Source organism: Neoarius graeffei, chromosome 19 (genome assembly GCF_027579695.1).
Source record: "Neoarius graeffei isolate fNeoGra1 chromosome 19, fNeoGra1.pri, whole genome shotgun sequence".
In the NCBI taxonomy this organism is placed as follows: Eukaryota; Metazoa; Chordata; class Actinopteri; order Siluriformes; family Ariidae; genus Neoarius; species Neoarius graeffei.
The window spans coordinates 6,008,730-6,027,660 of NC_083587.1; the positions used below are offsets into that span (position 1 = coordinate 6,008,730).

The window sequence follows — 18,931 nt, forward strand, 5'->3', positions numbered from 1 at the left end:
TGTTGGTGTGGTAACAAGTTTTATATTAACTTCAGCATTAATTATAGTTAACAGTATCTGTTCAAATCCTCTAGTGTCATGCTTCTCTGTTTATCCTCAATGTTTAGAAAAGAAAGGTGTTGTAAGGTGTGAATGGATAAGTTCTTTTTTTGTGTGTGTGCGGGGTTGTGTGAAGCTACCATGTTGCCGTGGATGCAGCAGAGTCAAGGAAAACTTGGTACAGTTTTTCTCAGCTGCATTTGGGAAAACAGACTATTATGTTGATGGAAACTATGATGATGAATAATATCTTGTGTAATAGAGGAAGCTGACCATGCTTAGAAGTAGTTATGGGAGGACCTATGTTAATGACTACCTGGGCTTGTGATTTTATGTGATTCTTCATGAATAATTACTTTAAAATTATACAATAAATAAATATTTGCTTGAGCATTATTTCAGATGTTACTAGTATTTCTATTACTAACAGGTGAATTTCCACCACACTGGCTAAAAGAATCGATGTAGGAACTTGTGATTTAAACCCCTACTCCACATATCTTTGGCAAGAAGAAATTGATATTAACTGGCGCTACCTTCACCTAGTTGTTACTTACAAATATACAGTTTTTATAATAAATTTGTGAGAAACTCACAACCCAGGAGTCTCCACTTTTCCTGGCTTCCTCTTGGTTTACCAGCTCTCCCTGGTAGGGTCCAAAGTGTGCACCTACTGGAATCGTCTCCCCCTTATTAAACACTCCCGGGCCTGCATCAGGAATACTGGACTTCTTGATTTCTAGCCCAGGAGGAAGTGTTTGTCTGGCTCGGTCAGAGACTCCCATGGGAACAGGAGTATCTGAGATGAAGAGGGGCAGTCCATGAACCTCACATTTGTTGAAGAAGAAGGATTTGCAAACTTCACAGTCTGGGCGTAGAGAAAACACAATAGGAAGAAATGAGGCCTAAATGTATGTACAGTGTGTGTGTGTGTCTAAGACCATATACAGTACATTAGTATGGTACAAAGATTATCTGAAGAAAGCTTGCCAGTAAGGTTCATTGAGCATCTGGTTGAGACTAGAGTTGTCCATCAGGATTGAGATCTCACAGGACATGAGGTACAGGAGTATAAATTTTTTACTTCCTTGTGGGAGTAAACAAGTGGTCAGATATCAGTCTTGCAGGGCAAAATAAAACAATGTTCATTAACATGAGTGTGGCACTGTGTGATATATTTATGGCATCCTTAGGACCTGCCTGGTCAGAGTCATGGTTGTTTTAAATTTGGCTACTTGTTTCCTTATCTTCTGGGAAACAGAATTTCCCAAATTTGTCAGGAAATTACATGCAGGTACAAACAAAAATAACTATGCACAGAATTAAAAAAATAAGTAAAATGTCTCATGCACATCTTTATTTGAGCTTGCTGACAATTCTGCCATTTCTAGATCTAGGCATTTTTTCCAATGCCATACATTTGGATTCATATTTAATTACAAAAAAAAATCATATCTAGTGGCAATTTAAACATAACCAATTTGTTTAAGAAGAAGCCAGTGGACCCAGAGGAAACCCATGCAGACAGGGGGAAAACTTGCAAAACTTCACACAGACAGCAACCCAAGCTCAGAATCGAATCCAGAACCTGTGATGCCCCTAAATCCGTATACAGATATTTGGACACCTGTCCATCACATCCCTATGTGCTTATTGAACATCCCATTCCAGAGGAATACTAAAGGGGCATTCTCTCTTTCCTGTATTAATCACAGCCAATTGGGGTCTTCTGCGAGCTCATGCATGTGGAGAAGAGAGCACATAGCACTTTCCTCTGGGTGTGTTTTGCTACCCTTTGATGGAGCATGAGCTGCATTTGTAAAAGAGGAGGTTGATGGCTTCACATGTCTGGGAGGAAGCATGTGTTAACCTTCACTCACATGGTTAGAGAGACCTGGCTGGTGGGTGGGTACTAGCAGGTATCAACATTGGGGAGAAAATGGGTGGGAAAAAAACCTATAATCTTCTAATGTGGTGAAGACATTAGGACAGGTTTATTTAACATTTACTAAAGGAGACCCAGATATCAGTCAGTAAGTATCCCATGATAGGGGAGTCTTCAGGACAGAGGAGTTTGTGCTTTCTGGTTTCCTCAGTCACACAAGAACTTGCATTTTTTTTTGTCTCAGTACAAAACACAGGAGTGGCTGGAGAGAATGACAGACATTCTGTAATATTAAATGTAAGCAGAAACAAATAAAACATGCAACGTGTCATTCATTAATAAATTAAAATTTTAATTGTTGGCAAATCACTGTGGTATGAAGGGAATAATACACTTTGGGCTGTTCTGTTATATGAAAATAAAAATCACCCGCCATAGATTTTTATATAACAGCATGACCCATGGTGTGATATTCCACACTTTTTTGGTTCAGGTTAACATCATCTCTTCATAATGACAAATGTATTTTAAGGACCCCTCCTAGAACTGCCACCTTATTGTGGTGGAGGGGTTTGTGTGCTTGAATGATCCTAGGAGCTATGTTGTTGGGGGCATTATGCCCCTGTCAGGGTTTCCCAAGGCAGACAGGTCCTAGGTGACAGGCCAGACCAAGAGCAGTTCACCAAAACCCTTATGGAGAAACCATCAAGGACTGTGACGTCGCCCGGTATGGCGCAGCCGGGGCCCCACCCTGGAGCCAGGCCTGGGGTTGGGGCTCATATGCAAGCGCTTGGTGGCCGGGCCTTTGCCCATGGGGCCCAGCCCAAAGAGGTGACGTGGGTTCACCACCCACAGAAGTAGCAGTAGGGGACTGGTGCAGTGTGGATTGGGTGGCAGTCGAAGGCAGGGGCCTCGATGACCTGATCCCCGGACACAGCGGCTAGCTGTTGGGACATGGAATGTCACTTTGCTGGGGGGGAAAGAGCCTGAGCTTGTGCGGGAGGTTGAGAGGTACCGGCTAGAGATAGTCGGGCTCACCTCCACGCACAGCTTGGGCTCTGGAACCCAGCTCCTCGAGAGGGGCTGGACTCTCCACTTCTCTGGAGTCGCTCATGGTGAGCGGCGGCAGGCTGGTGTGGGCTTGCTTATAGCTCCCCAGCTCAGCCACCATGTGTTGGAGTTTACCCCAGTGAACGAGAGGGTCGCCTCTCTGCGCCTTCGGATTGGGGAGAGGGCTCTTGCTGTTGTTTGTGCCTACGGGCCGAATAGCAATATAGAGTATCCGGCCTTCTTGGAGTCCCTGGGAGAGGTACTGAGGGGTGCTCAGACTGGGGACTCCATTGTGTTACTGGGGGACTTCAATGCTCACGTGGGCGACGACAGTGACACCTGGAGGGGCGTGGTTGGGAGGAACGGACTCCCCGATCTGAACCCGAGTGGTGTTTTGTTATTGGACTTCTGTGCTAGTCATGGTTTGTCCATAACAAACACCATGTTCGAGCATAGGAGTGTCCATAAGTGCACGTGGCACCAGGACACCTTAGGTCGGAGGTCGATGATAGACTTTGTTGTCGTTTCATCTGATCTCCGGCCCTATGTCTTGGACACTCGGGTGAAGAGAGGGGCTGAGCTGTCAACTAATCACCATCTGGTGGTGAGTTGGATCCGCTGGCGGAGGAGGAAGCTGGACAGACCTGGCAGGCCCAACCATATGGTGAGGGTCTGCTGGGAACATCTGGCCGAGCACTCTGTTGGGGAGGTCTTTAACTCCCACCTCCGGGAGAGCTTTTCCCAGCTTCCGAGGGAGGCGGGGGACATTGAGTCTGAGTGGACCATGTTCTCTACCTCCATTGTGGACGCAGCTGTTCGGAGCTGTGGCCGCAAGGTCTCCGGTGCCTGTCATGGCGGCAATCCCCGAACCCGGTGGTGGACACCAGAAGTAAGGGATGCCATCAAGCTGAAGGAGTCCTATCGGGCCATGTTGACCTCCGGGACCCCCTGAGGCAGCTGACGGGTATCGGCAGGCCAGGCGTGCTGCAGCTCGGGCAGTTGCGGAGGCAAAAACTCGGAACTGGGAGGAGTTTGGGGAAGCCATGGAGAAGGACTATCGGTCGGCCTCGAAGAAATTCTGGCAAACTGTCCGGCGCCTCAGGAGGGGGAAGCAGTACTCTGCCAACACTGTTTACAGTGCGGGTGGGGAGCTGTTGACCTCGACTGGGGACATTGTCGGGCGGTGGAAGGAATACTTTGAGGATCTCCTCAATTCCACCGTCATGTCTTCCATTGAGGAGACTGAGGCTGATGACTCAGAGGTGGACTCATCCATTACCCAAGCCAAAGTCACTGAGGTGGTTTGCAAGCTCCTTGGTGGCAAGGCACTGGGGGTGGATGAGATCCGCCCTGAGTATCTCAAGTCTCTGGATGTTGTGGGGCTGTCTTGGTTGACACGCCTCTGCAACATCGCATGGCGGTCGGGGACAGTGCCTCTGGAGTGGCAGACTGGGGTGGTGGTCCCGCTTTTTAAGAAAGGGGACCGGAGTGTGTGCTCCAATTATAAGGGAATCACACTTCTCAGCCTCCCGGGGAAAGTTTACTCTAGGGTACTGGAGAGGAGAATTCGACCAATAGTCAAACCTCGGATCCAGGAGGAACAATGCGTTTTTCGTCCTGGTCGCGGAACACTGGACCAGCTCTATACCCTTCATAGGGTGCTCGAGGGTTCATGGGAGTTTGCCCAACCAGTCCACATGTGCTTTGTGGATCTGGAGAAGGCATTCGACCGTGTCCCCCGTGGTATTCTGTGGGGGGTGCTTCGGGAGTATGGGGTTCGGGGCTCTTTGCTAAGGGCTGTCCAGTCCCTGTACGAATGGAGCAGGAGTCTGGTTCGCATTGCCGGCAGTAAGTCAGACCTGTTCCCAGTGCATGTTGGACTCCGGCAGGGCTGCCCTTTGTCACCGGTTCTGTTCATAATTTTTATGGACAGAATTTCTAGGCGCAGCCAGGGGCCGGAAGGAATCCTGTTTGGGAACCACAGGATTTCATCTCTGCTTTTTGCGGATGATGATGTCCTGTTGGCTTCTTCAAACCAGGACCTCCAGCATGCACTGGGGCGGTTTGCAGTCAAGTGTGAAGCGGCTGGGATGAGAATCAGCACCTCCAAGTCCGAAACCATGGTTCTCGACCGGAAAAGGGTGGCTTGCCCTCTCCAGGTTGGTGGAGAAGTCCTGCCTCAAGTGGAAGAGTTTAAGTATCTTGGGATCTTGTTCATGAGTGAGGGAAGGATGGAGCATGAGATCGACAGGCGGATCGGTGCAGCCTCCGCAGTGATGCGGTCGCTTTACCGGTCCGTCGTGGTGAAGAAGGAGCTGAGCCAAAAGACGAAGCTCTCAATTTACTGGTCGATCTATGTTCCGACTCTCACCTATGGTCATGAGCTTTGAGTAATGACCGAAAGAACAAGATCGCGGATACAAGCGGCCGAAATGAGTTTCCTTCGCAGGGTGGCTGGGCGCTCCCTTAGAGATAGGGTGAGAAGCACAGTCACTCGGGAGGAGCTCGGAGTAGAGCCGCTGCTCCTCCACATCGAGAGGAACCAGCTGAGGTGGCTTGGGCATCTTTTTCGGATGCCTCCCGGACGCCTCCCTGGGGAGGTGTTCCAGGCATGTCCCCCTGGGAGGAGGCCCCGGGGAAGACCCAGGACACGCTGGAGGGACTATGTCTCTCGGCTGGCCTGGGAACGCCTCGGTGTTCTTCCTGAGGAGCTGACCGACGTGTCTGAGGAGAGGGAAGTTTGGGCTTCCATGCTTAGACTGCTGCCTCCGCGACCCGGTCCCGGATAAAGCGGAAGAAGACGAGACGAGACAAGACATATTTTAAGGAAATTAAAATAAATATTTTATATATATATATATATATATATATATATATATATATATATATATATATATATATATATTAGGGCTGTCAAAGTTAACACGTTATTAGTGCGTTAATGCAATTTAATTTGATTGCGATTTTAAAAAATGACAGCGTTATCGCAGGGTATTTAAACAACAGTGAATTGGGCTCATCTTGGTAAGGAACAATGCAGATTTTCGCGGGTGACTAGCATGCAAAATAAAGCTAGTTATAACATTAACTTTGTGGTAAAACGTAGCTCTACGACTTGTCAAATAAACCAGCAACATGGTCAGTTAAATTATAGTCTGCATATGCGATGCAGTGCGAGTTCCATTTACTTTCACTTTACCGGGTGAAATGTGTTGATATCTGATGGGCTACAATCGGGAATGCACACATTCCCTTATCTCCACCTGTAGATTGTAGGTAGCCTAGCGATTTCCAAATAGCCTACTACTTCACTTGAATGAACTTGCAGGAGTCAAACTACTTCCTCTTTGCTCTTTGAAATGTACCTTGCAGCTATTACAGTTGAGAAAAAAATATATAGTCTGTTATTTCTCCAAATCGTATTTTGCACATAGCCTATGCCCAACAGATGTCTGCTAGGCTACATTGGAAAGAATATGCTGCATGCCTAGATCTAATATCAAAACCCGAATGCCAAATATTTGTGAATTAAGCCTATATATTGTCTGTCATAGAGAAGATGAGCCTTATAATTGACATGGAGCATCAGAGCATATATTCAAATGTTTGCTCTGATGTAGAAATGTATTTGAGTACAATTTAAACAGATGTTTAAAGATTTTTTTTGCAATTAATCACGATTAACTACATAATTTTATGAGATTAATCACGATTAAAAATTTTAATCGTTTGACAGCCCTAATATAAAATAAAATTACTTAGTTTCTCTCACTCCTTGCTACCATATTACACTCTCTATAGACAAAGTTCACACCATCAATAAAAATATCAAATTCAATTTAATTTTGTCATAGTTTGTTGATTAAATAATCAGAGACTGAGGCTACATCCCAAATGTACTGTATTGGACTTTAAGTGCACTAGTTAGTGTGTAGGGTAGAATAAACAGTGAGCGTTACTGAGCACCAGAGAGGGCTGATGTCTTACAGAGGTGGTCTTTATTGTCATGATCTTCCATGTTAATGGAAAGACATTCAGGTGGGTTGTCGAGGTCGTCTTCATGGTTGGAGATATTCAGCTCCAGCGTCTCCTCTTTCTTCACATGGACTTCTGACGTCCCTCCATCTTTGGATGTCTCTGTGTTCATGTCTTCACACAGCTAAAGATCAAACAACAAATTTGTTAGGGCAGGACAGTATCCATCCCACTCGGGAAGGTGCCGCTCTCATTTCTCACAGCATAGCTCATAGTCTCAGAACAGGCCTAGTTAATCTGTGACAATCCAGGGCCAAGGACAGGGAGCAGACAAACAGACTAAACGGACTGTCTGCTAGCTGCACAGAGCCATCACTCAGGTTCCACTATGTTGAGACTGTGGCCAAGTTTACATTAGACCGTATCTGTCTCGTTTTCTTCACGGATGCACTGTCCGTTTACATTAAACTGCCTGGAAACGCCGGGAAACGGGAATCCGCCAGCATCCACGTATTCATTCCAGATCGCGTCAGGTCCGGTGCTGTGTAAACACTGAGATACGTGGATACGCTGTGCTGAGCTCTAGCTGGCGTCGTCATTGGACAACGTCACTGTGACATCCACCTTCCTGATTTGCTGCCGTTGGTCATGTGACACGACTGCTGAAAAACGGCGCGGACTTCCGCCTTGTATCACCTTTCATTAAAGAGTATAAAAGTATGAAAATACTGCAAATACTGATGCAAATACTGCCCATTGTGTAGTTATGATTGTCTTTAGGCTTGCCATCCTTCCACTTGCAAGTGGTAAGTGATATGCGCTGGGATCACACACACAGCGGCTCAGTCCCGAATCACAGCTTGTGCACTTCACTCGCGTGCTCTGTGAGCTGCGCAAGGCCGGAGTGCGCACCCTCCAGAGGGCACTCGCTGTTCAGGGCGGAGTGATTTGGAGCACAGGATGCCTGCGGAGCCAAGCGTATCCGTGTATTGGTGTTGCTGTGTGCACGCAAATAGTGTATTGGTGTTGCTGTGTGCACACTAATCGTTTTAAAAACGTTAATCTGATGATCCGCTGATACGGTCTAATGTAAACATGGGCTGTGTCTGTTCCCTGAGCTATACAAAAAAGGAGAAATACTCAAAGTTTGTTCTAGTAATCTAGTTAATATAAAATTAGATCATACTGACTGTACAGCCACTGCCAGCACCTTTGATCTAAAAGTAGAACGATTAAATATTAGATCTCTTATATCTGAAGCGATAATTGTTAATGAACGTATCACTGATCAGGAGTTTAATGTACTGTTTAACAGAAACATGGATGAAAACAAATGAGTATACAGCATTAAATGCAACTAGTCATCCTGGTTACAGTTATATACACACACCAGCCTTGTCGAACTGGTAGAGGAGGAGGCGTCGCGGTTATTTATAATGATTATCTAGGTGCAACACAAAAACCTGGACATAAATTCAATACATTTGAAGTTCTTCATGCTAACAACATATGTATTACAGTTAAATTATATTAATTACTGTTAAAAATTGCATTCAGTACACATCTGCACCATACCAAAAGTCCTGTACCGAAACAGTGCGGTACGAATACATGTACCATTATACCCCTACAAGATAGTAAACTGGAGCACAGCACAAGACAGACATAAGAAGCTGTTGCCTCCAATCAGCCACACCTGGTCCTTTCCTAGCTAGGTATTTATCGTTCTCCTGGACACAATACACTCCAGGCCAGTAGAAGGTGCACACACACTAACACAAAGGGTAAATACTGGTTCCAACATGCATCACTGCTCACATTGTGGAAAAAGTTCTTCTCATCAAAGCAGTCTCCAAATACACCAGCGTGTTCACAAAGGAGAGAAGCCATATTACTGCTCACACTGTGGGAAGAGTTTTACGATGCAGAGCCATCTCCAAATATACCAGTGCATTCACACAGGAGACAAGCCAGATCACTGCTCACAGTGTGGAAAAATGTTGACTTATTCAGTTACATTTCAGACCCACAAGTATACTAACTCAGAGACATTCCATGATTTAAAAGTTGTCAAATTAAATATGCTTATTATTATGTGTTTGCTGAAAATGACCTGTACTTTTATCCTTATTGTTCATATATGACCACATATATTAAAACAATCTTATAGTAATGTTTTATTTTGATCTTATGTAGTTATTTCAGGGTTCTCCACTTTTCAAAAATAAAAGGTGGTGGCGGAGCCCCGGTGTGGGGCGAGGGAGGCAAAGCCCCCCTGGAACTGACGGACTTTGGGCTTTTTTGACTGTGAAGCTGGCCAATAAATGTATAGGAAATGCTAAATCATTGTTAAAATCATTTTACAAAAAAATAAACAAACATTCTTACTGTACATATCATCTATATTGTCAATGTGAGACTCATAACAGTGACATTTCAGTTGAGACTGATGCGCCTGTCTCCTGATGGGCTTCCATCACAAGTACTGACTGCCTTCTGTTTAGGTGGATTTGATGCAGCCTCTTCATTAACCCTTTTCTCCCCCTTTTTCACCAGCCATTGGCGCAAATCCATTTTCAGATCTCACTTGATTGAAATCCACCATTTTTTTTTTAAGTTTAGACAACAATACTCCAGCCAGCTAGAGGTTGACAGATTTTTTTTTTGATGTGTGCTGTCTAACCTCTAGCATCTTAACGCTAAAAATAAGGAGCAAATTTTCACGAATAACAATATCGCTGAAAAGCTGCAAATATGCTGTCAGTTTCAAATATAAACATACATTCTTGATTATTTCTGGAGCAGTTGATAATTATTTATTGATCCTATGCCAAATCATGTTCTAAAATTGCATTAATGTAATAAACATTTTATTCTTGCAATGAACAGTGAACCTCCTACATATGCTGCAATCCAAAAGCTGTGGTAATTACAACATGCAGAATCCGTAATGTATTGAGCGAAACAAGTATGACATGGCATATGTTTACACGTAAATTTTATTTTCTAAAATTATTTTTTCTGTGTGAAAAATAAATGAACTTCCATGCAAATACATATGACAGCAATAATCTCCATAAAAAATTTCATGGACATGCCTTCGCTCAAAACTGTGTTTTGCTTTTTCAATTAACCGGAAGTAATGAAATTTGCATACACAATTTCATGAGAAACTTGACTGGATAACTTTGTCAATTTGAAATTTAATGATAACGTTATTGTTTTTTATAAACTGTTCCTGTCTATGAAATTCAACAATATTTGGTCACGTTAGTCTGAAATTACTGATTCAATAAAGAGCAAATTTACCTCTTCCAGCTACTGCAAGTTGTCTGCTTCCAAATACTTGTGCGAATTTAGATCGTTTTAACTGTAGAATGCCCTCGTATATCTGTATGCAGTTGGCTGGATGTTTTTCTATTGCAATCGCGTGGCCACTTCAGGTAGCCCCGCATGCATTTGTTTAATGGTCTTCTCTGTGTTAAATAGTTACAAAATTATAATAAAGTGAATACTTTACGATTTATTTGGTGTATAATGCTGAAGTTACTTTTTTGGGGGTTTTTTTGACCACTGGAAGGGTGGCGGGCCAGAATTATAACGTGGCGGTACACCACTTTAAAAGGGCCCATGGAGAACAATGTACTTAATTGTCCTTAATTACCACCATACAAGTAATAATTTAACTATAACACTATTATCAGTGTAGTACTGCTGCATGAGTTCAATGTGCCATGTTAAACGGAAATGTGGATCAAACCAAACGAGTATGTCGCATTTAAATGAAGCTATATGCTTCATCCTCAGCTATACTGTATGCATTAGCCTCATCTAACTGGTACAGAAGGCATCACAGTTATTTATAATGACAATCCAGACATCATGTAAAAACTTAACCAACTTTTGAATATGTTTGAAGTTCTTTATACTAACGTAGCCAAAAAAAAAATCTACCCAGTCAATTCAGCTAATTAGAACCCCAGTTCCAAAAAAATTTATGCTGCTGTGTAAAACATAAATAAAAACAGAATGTGAAGATTTGCAAATCATGAAAACCCTGTATTTCATTGAAAATAGTACAAAGACAACATATCAAATGTTGAAACTGAGAAACTGTTTTTTGAGAAATATATGTTGGTTTTGAATTTGATGTTCGCAACCAGGCCTGGAATTTCGTTATTTTAGGGGCAAGGCCACTTGGCCTTTTGTGCTGTCAATTTTTTGAGGGCACGAAGGCCAAAAGCCAGGGCACCAAGGCCATGAAATAAAACAATGATTTTAAGTTCACGTCTATAATGAATTTAATTTAAGGACTAATGACTCTTCTGAGGAAGATTGGAGTCTCAGTCGAAACTATCAAGCAGGTAAAGAAACATCTCCTACACTTATGTCTGAAGATAAGAAAATATTGAATATATCTAAACTCATCAATCCATCACTCACTTCAAAAATTGTAAAACTTATTAAAACTATACCCTTCCATAATTTTTGTTCAATTGAGACCGAATGTGCAAGAGCATCTTCAGACTACTGTACTACTACGCAGATTTTTGATTAATCAAAATTGAGCCTGGAGTACATCAAAATGTTTGACTGTAAATGAAACATATACTAGCATGCAGGCTACTGATTAACCCATAACAGCCCAGACCAATTTCTCAATCAAGGAAAATTATTGAGGAAATAAAATGAACTACATAGATGACAAAGAAAACATTTCTGACCTTTTATTTTTTAAAATAGCACTTTGTCTCAAGATCTGAAATATTAAATTGCAAATTTGCAGAACACTGCAACACTATTACACTGTTAACCTGAAAGTTCACAAGAAACATACAATAATAGTAACAAAACAACGCTAACTGCATAGATTAAAAAAGTGGCTATGAACAGACAACTGCACATATCACGTATCATATTATGGCAGGAACAAGCAGTAGTAACATCCATGACCTTACGCTTAAAGCTCAACAAAGGAAAAACTTGACAGCAAGCTAATCAGCATTTGTTACCGGCTATAGTCAGTACTCGGCATGTTAAAAGTGGGTCAACGTTGTAACGACATAACATTACTGTACAAGCAATGCTTATTTAATGGTGGTAAACTTAAGCCCTATATGTTGAAATTCCTCTCTTATTCGTTCATTAATTTATCACACAGTCTTACCTCAGTCAACTTCTTCCCTCCTTCTGTGAAAATTCAATGTCTCAGACACGGACACAAGTGGGCAGGGGATGCCTTTGATTAAGTCTCCTGGTTGGCTGGTGATAGATTGGTGTCATTATAGCACGTCGGAGCCGTTCATGCCAGGCTCGAGTCCAATCCACCACTGATGAGTTGCCCAATAAGAATCCAGACTGTCATCAAAAGACGTATTTTTTTCTCAATAGACGCAGGTGATGTTAAAGCCTATTGGCAGTCACGAGGCAGACTACAAAACCGCAAAACCGCAGGGCATCAAGGCCACTGTGGCCTTACGGCAGATATTTTTTCCAAGGGCACAAGGCCAAATTGAGAGGGCACGAGGGCCATGGCCCTCGTGAAATTCCTGCCCTGTCAGCAACACATTTCAGAAACGTTGGGACGGGGCAACAAAAGAATGAAAAAGTTGTGTAATGCTAAAAAAATTTTTATAAAATAATTTGGTTAATTGGCAACAGGTTAGTAACATGATTGGGTATTAAAAGAGCATCCCAGAGAGGAGGAGTCTCTCAGAAGTAAAGATGGGGAGGGGTTCACCACTCTGTGAAAGACTGCGTGGGCAAACAGTGCAACAATTTAAGAATAACGTTCCTTAATGTAAAACTGCAAAGAATTTGGGGATCACATCATCTATGGTACATATCATTAAAAGATTCAGAGAATCTGGAGATCTCTGTATGCAAGAGACAAGGCTGAAAACTGACATTGGATGCCTGTAATCTTCAGGCGACACTGTATTAAAAGCAGAAATGTGTCTGTTGTGTAAATCACTGTATGGGCCCAGGAACACTTCAGAAAAAAACATTGTCTGTGAAAACACTTAATTACTGCATCCACAAATGCAAGTTAAAATAAAATAAACCCAGAGCATCAATGAAGCAGTTGCTCCAACAGCTGTACCATGAGAAAGCAGACTCATTTATAACTAGCTAAGTTGCTCTTCATGAGAACAATGAGATCTTCCCAAATGTTTACAGAGTGTGTTGTTAAAAGTAGACATGATGCAACACAGTGGCAGTGTTCTCCCCAGAGCACTTTTGTGTTTCAGGGCTGATGTGCTTTAATTTCACGCCCACACACTAAATTTGCCAACACGCTATTTTTTTTACTCCGACACTTGCTGAAAAATCACGTCAGATTTCTACCTTGTGATGTTTGGGCCATATGTTGAAGGAAAATTGGTGTTTTGGACTGGTTTGCTGCCATAATGCACTCAGGCAGACCAGAAATACCCCTGGGAAATCCCAACCACAACAAAACGCCCTCAAGCAGTTTGCTGTTGCACTGGTACCATGACACTTCAGTGCGCGGGCAAGCACCCTTGCACTGACATCACATTTACCTTAGCAACTGTAGCTAGGCTATGCCTGGGGGGACAAGCAAACTTTGCTTACATACTGTTCACATACTGAAGCCAAGCAAATATGTCCGGTGTCTATTGCCTGAAGAAAACTACAGCTAAAAAAAAAAAGCTGTACTACCGTATTACTTGGCCAATCTTTGTCAGAAAGAAGCAAAGGATAGATATATGGAGAAATTAGAGTTTTAGTGGTTATGATCCATGGGTCAATGACGTGACGCTACTTTTTTTGCGTTCCTATGATTTGTCTTAGGAGAAAAGGGTTAAAATGTGAAAATCGTCTCACAATATAGTTAAGTACATTATCTGTTTGGTAACCTACCATAAATTATTTGGAATTAATCAATTTTGATAAAATAATGATGGTATAAATGTCTATGTGGTGCAACGCTAAAATCTTTAAACTACAAATTTCAACCTGCTCAAAACAGGTGAAATCCTAAATAAAACATGTTATAATCTAGTTTGGCATAATCTTACATTTGTCTTCTTTAACAATGACTAAAAGAAACTGAATATTATTTTCATACATTTTGTCAGTAATTTGGGTATTTTACCCTGTCACTTTTGTTCCTCAATTGTCAATGTTGAGCAACAAACATTTGAGGAGCCATTTTGTTCAGTTGTGTCATAAGACCATGTGACAGGAAGTTATATCACACAGAAGGATCCCTGATGAACATATCTGAAACATGACAAGGTTTGTAACTTTTCTTGAAATCTGCTTAATTTGACATTTTCTGAGCATGATCAGGTTTGTTTATAGTTGCATATCAAATACTACAACGTTAGTAAAACATGTAAAATTCAAAATTCCAGTCAAAAATAGGTATTCATTTTAAAAACATGTTTGAAATGTCAGCATCAAGCTAATGAACTTTCATAGGCGTCCATCAGCAGGCCTGTAAAGTGGGATTTAAATTTTGTCCTGTCAATCACTACAACGTTGTGTAATCTGACAGTTCATTATACCATTACACTTCCTTTGTTTGGATGCTGACTGCTGACATAAAAATGTAATGTGACCCAACTGCTATGTTGGCCAGTGTTTGAGTGTTAAGGGTGACCATTGTTTTACTCTTCTTATATCTTTTTTTCATCCATACATGTTTAGATAAAGTCATTATATTGCTTGTCTGAGGCTGTCCATAGTATTGACATGAGTTTGTTCAGACTAAGCTTGTATGAGCTCAGAATCTAGCTAGCATAAAAAAAACAATATTTATACATATCATTTACTGTATTTTATTTTTATAATGTATGTCATTTCAAACTGTAACAGCTTTGAAATGAGTTGAAACTCCAATAATGTGATAGGTATAAGAAGATCTGTGGATTGCAGAGGATTCCATTGTAAACTATGATGAATTAGTTCCAACAAGTGTTCCAGCCATTAAAGGTACGCTGAAAATCCATCAAGTGACATGTGAAGAACAATATGTGATTCACTGGAGGGAAATATCTTGTTTCTGTGCAAGACCTGAGATCTGCAAGTGCTATGCACCAAATGTAGCAGATTTCCGACACCTTGTAGATGAGCTCCCTTCAACATCTGGCAACTGTCAGCAAAGTTTGACTGGCAGGTTTGTCTTAGTCAGATATGACAATAAACCTTATGTAGGGCAGGTTATCCAGGTGGTGGGTGAAGAAGTGGAAGTGAGCTGCATGCAACAGCTAGGTAAAAAGAATGTCTTCACCTGGCCTCATCCACCTGACAAAATATTCTACTTTAAGTCTGATGTGCTGCAAAAAGTCTCTGAGCCAGAACCTTTGAATTCACGTCATTCAAAACTCATCCCAGATGACTGGAAAAGCTTTCAAACATGCACCACCTGAGAGTTTAGAAAACACATATTTGTCATTGTTTCTGTTCATCAATTGAAAATAATTTAAAAAAAGCAAGTTCAGTGAGCCTTGTTGACTGTTATGCTTGATGTTTGTGCCAGTTAAACAACATTTGTCTCATGGAAAGTGCTGGTTGTACCAATTGACTCATGCATGTGTCAGTTGGCGTAACCCACATTTCTCATTAAAATGATAAAATTCACATGTAAATTCATGGGAACCAAGATGTCATATGCAATGTGATGTCCAATTGCAATGCACTGACACTTGTTCTAACAATTTATGCATCAATTGTCCAAAGTTATTTAGAAAATGGCAAGAGTTTCCAGCAATTCTACTGCTTTACATTGCAAAAACCTTTAATATTTTCATTTCAAAATTAATTCATTTGATCTAATTCAAAGGGACATATTCACATTCAGTAGCTGATTTGATATGTACATTTACATACATTAAATCTGTGAATAAATATTTCATATTTCTCCTTTTCTTGTCATTGTGCGACTTGACATTTTTAAGGGGAATCTGTCTTTGTTTTTGTGAAAAAATATAGAAATACTATTTGAATTTCCACTAAACTAACATAGACGCAAACTAGACACTTGTGAAAACCTGGTGCAAGCATTTAAAATACTTTATGAAGACATTTTTTAATTTTGCTCATTACAAACCCTATTTTGTCACTGACCCCCATACAAAATTCCTCGAAATGATTGGAGTGATGGTGCAGATTTGTGGCCTAGCATTAGCTACATGTTGGAATATACCTTCTTCCCCCCCCCCAAAGAGTCCTGACACGGAAGAACAGTTTAGAAAAAACACACACACACACACACACAACAGAATGTTGCAAGAGCCAAAGCATTTACTCTCAAAGGACTCCTACCTGAACTGTTGGCAAGATGGTATTCCCAGCCCTCCATGTCTCAACAACCCCAAGGACACCGCTATTTGCATGCCATCATTTATACAGCTTTTTATTGTTAAAACAATATCTGAAATGTTACTTTTTATAAAATAAAATCTTATTCTAGACTTTCAAACAATATTGTAAGATGTTAATTTTTTTTTTTTTACATATGTGATGCTGACATCAAACTCAAAATGAGCAGATATTTTTATAAACAAAATCAATATCAACATTTGATATGTTGTCTTTGTACCATTTTCAATTAAATATATGCTTTCCATAATTGCTGGGATGCTGCAATTATCGATCGTGATTGAGCGTCGGCTGTGAAAGGTGAGGAGGCAGGTTGAACCAGCAGGTAACATGTGATGAGGTGCACCTGTGTCAAATTACTGGTTGTCTATTAACCTGTGTCTCGGTATGTCTTTCAGGCAGTCAGGAATGAGAGAGTTGTGACACGCCATTGCGTGTGTGTTTGTCACTGAAAAGTGTATGAAAATAAAAGAAATAACCTGTTCTGAACCCTGCTTCCCATTCCTCTGTTTTTACCAAAGTTAAAAAAGTTGTTACACTGGTGCCGAAACCCAGGACTGAGGAATGTAAACTGTGGGTACACAGAAGCAGTTGAATCTGTTAGAAAACGACTCCTTTGAGACAGCACCTTATTGGATAGAACGAACCTCACCACGGACCAGATTTGCACCCTGCTTGACCTCTGCCTGACTACCACTTATTTCCAGTTTAATGAAAATTTCTACAGACAGAAGCATGGATGCGCCATGGGCTCACCGGTATCCCCTATTGTGGCCAACCTTTACATGGAGGAAGTGGAACATAAAGCTTTGACCACTTTTTCAGGAGTTGCTCCCAGCCACTGGTTCAGATATGTGGATGACACCTGGGTTAAAATCAAAACCCATGAGGTGGAAGCCTTCTCTAAGCACATCAATGCAGTGGATATTAAGATCAACTTCACTTGGGAGGACGTCAGTGGGAATAATCTAGCCTTCTTGGATTGTGATGTACACATTAGACAAGACAGAAGCCTGAGCATCGAGGTCTACCGGAAACCCGCACACACAGACCAGTACCTACTCTTTGACTCTCACCACCCACTGGAACACAAATTGGGGGTCATTAGGACCTTGCAACACAGGGCTCAGAATATCCCTACAACAATAGAGGGAAAAGAGAAGGAGCAGAATCACATCAAGAAAGCACTTCAGAGCTGCGGGTATCTGAACTGGTCTTTCCTCAAGAGCAGAAAAAGGAACAGAATGGACAAGGAGGATAACAGGAACAAACACAAGAACATTGTCATTCCCTACATTTCTGGTCTATCTGAGAAACTCAGGAGGATCTTCTACAAAAACACAACATTCTGGTACATTTCAGACCCAGTAACACTCTGAAGCAGAAACTGGTCCACCCTAAGGACAGAATACCCAGACACAAACAGGACAACGTAGTGTATGCCATTCAGTGCAGTGAGGAATGCACGGACTCATATATTGGGGAAACAAAACAACCGCTTCACAGGTGCATGGCTCAACACAGGAGAGCCAGTTCCTCAGGCCAGGACTCTGCTGTCTACCTTCATCTTAACAACAAAGGACACTCATTTCAGGATTGCAACGTACGCATTTTAGCCAGAGAGGATCGTTGGTATGAGGGAGGAGTTAAAGAAGCCATTTTTGTCAACCTGGAACGGCCATCACTGAACAGAGGTGGGGGTCTAAGACATCATTTATCAGCCACCTACAATGCAGTCCGTGGCACACTTCCCAGACAACTGAATGCACACCAAAACCCAGCTGTTTTCAGTGACTCACAGGAGGACAGAAAGAATCAGCATTCCATTGATCACCCTAACGGGCAATCCATTGATCATCCTAACGACTCTCTCGAGGCCGTTCACAACCAGTCCCCAGTGACCCACACCAACAGGATGACTCGATGACACCTTAGATGAGCTTTTCATCCATGAGAAGATAAATACCTGATGCTCCCTACCAGTCAGACAGAACTGAAGAAGCCTTTTGGATGAGAGGTGAAACGTCTTCAAGAATCTTCAAGCAAGTCCACTTGCTCTCTTTTACCACCCACAGTTTACCATGAGCTGGATGACTGAGAATCTTCACAGACATGACTGAGGAATGTACATCACCATGGGATCCAAATCAGACATGCAATTAGGTTAACATGGGGCAGCCTTGGGCTGAAGTGCCCTTGTGCAAGCTACCTAACCCCTAACTGTGTCACAGTCTAGCCCAGTCCACCCATACCTTAGATTGTGGGACTTCCATGCCGGCTCCAGGCCGGATCCAGGACAGAAATTCAGTCCTGCCTTGCTGAAGGCCATTTCCTGAAGCAGCACTCCCACACCTGCTACCACTCCTCTCCCATCAGCCAGGGCTTTTTAAGAACTGTTTAGAGCTACTCCATTTGCCAGACTGTCCCTAGTAGACTTTCCTCACCTCACTACAACTCATTGGTATTGGGTCTCTTGAGTCCCCCTGCCTGAATTTCTCCTTGTTTTTTGTCTAGTTTTTCAGTCCATTTTTTTGTCCCTGTTTTTTGCCTGCCTGTTATTTTGCAACCTCTGCCTGGATTTCCCTTGTCCCTGTGTTCATCAGTTTTTGTGAAGTTTTTTCTGTCCTGTTT

General features: G+C 42.1%; 1 pseudogene; it reads right to left on the minus strand.

Moving 5' to 3' along the window:
- The window catches only part of LOC132867682 (zinc finger protein 345-like), a 116,171-nt pseudogene that overhangs the window by 50,284 nt on the left and 46,956 nt on the right, over nt 1–18,931 (minus strand).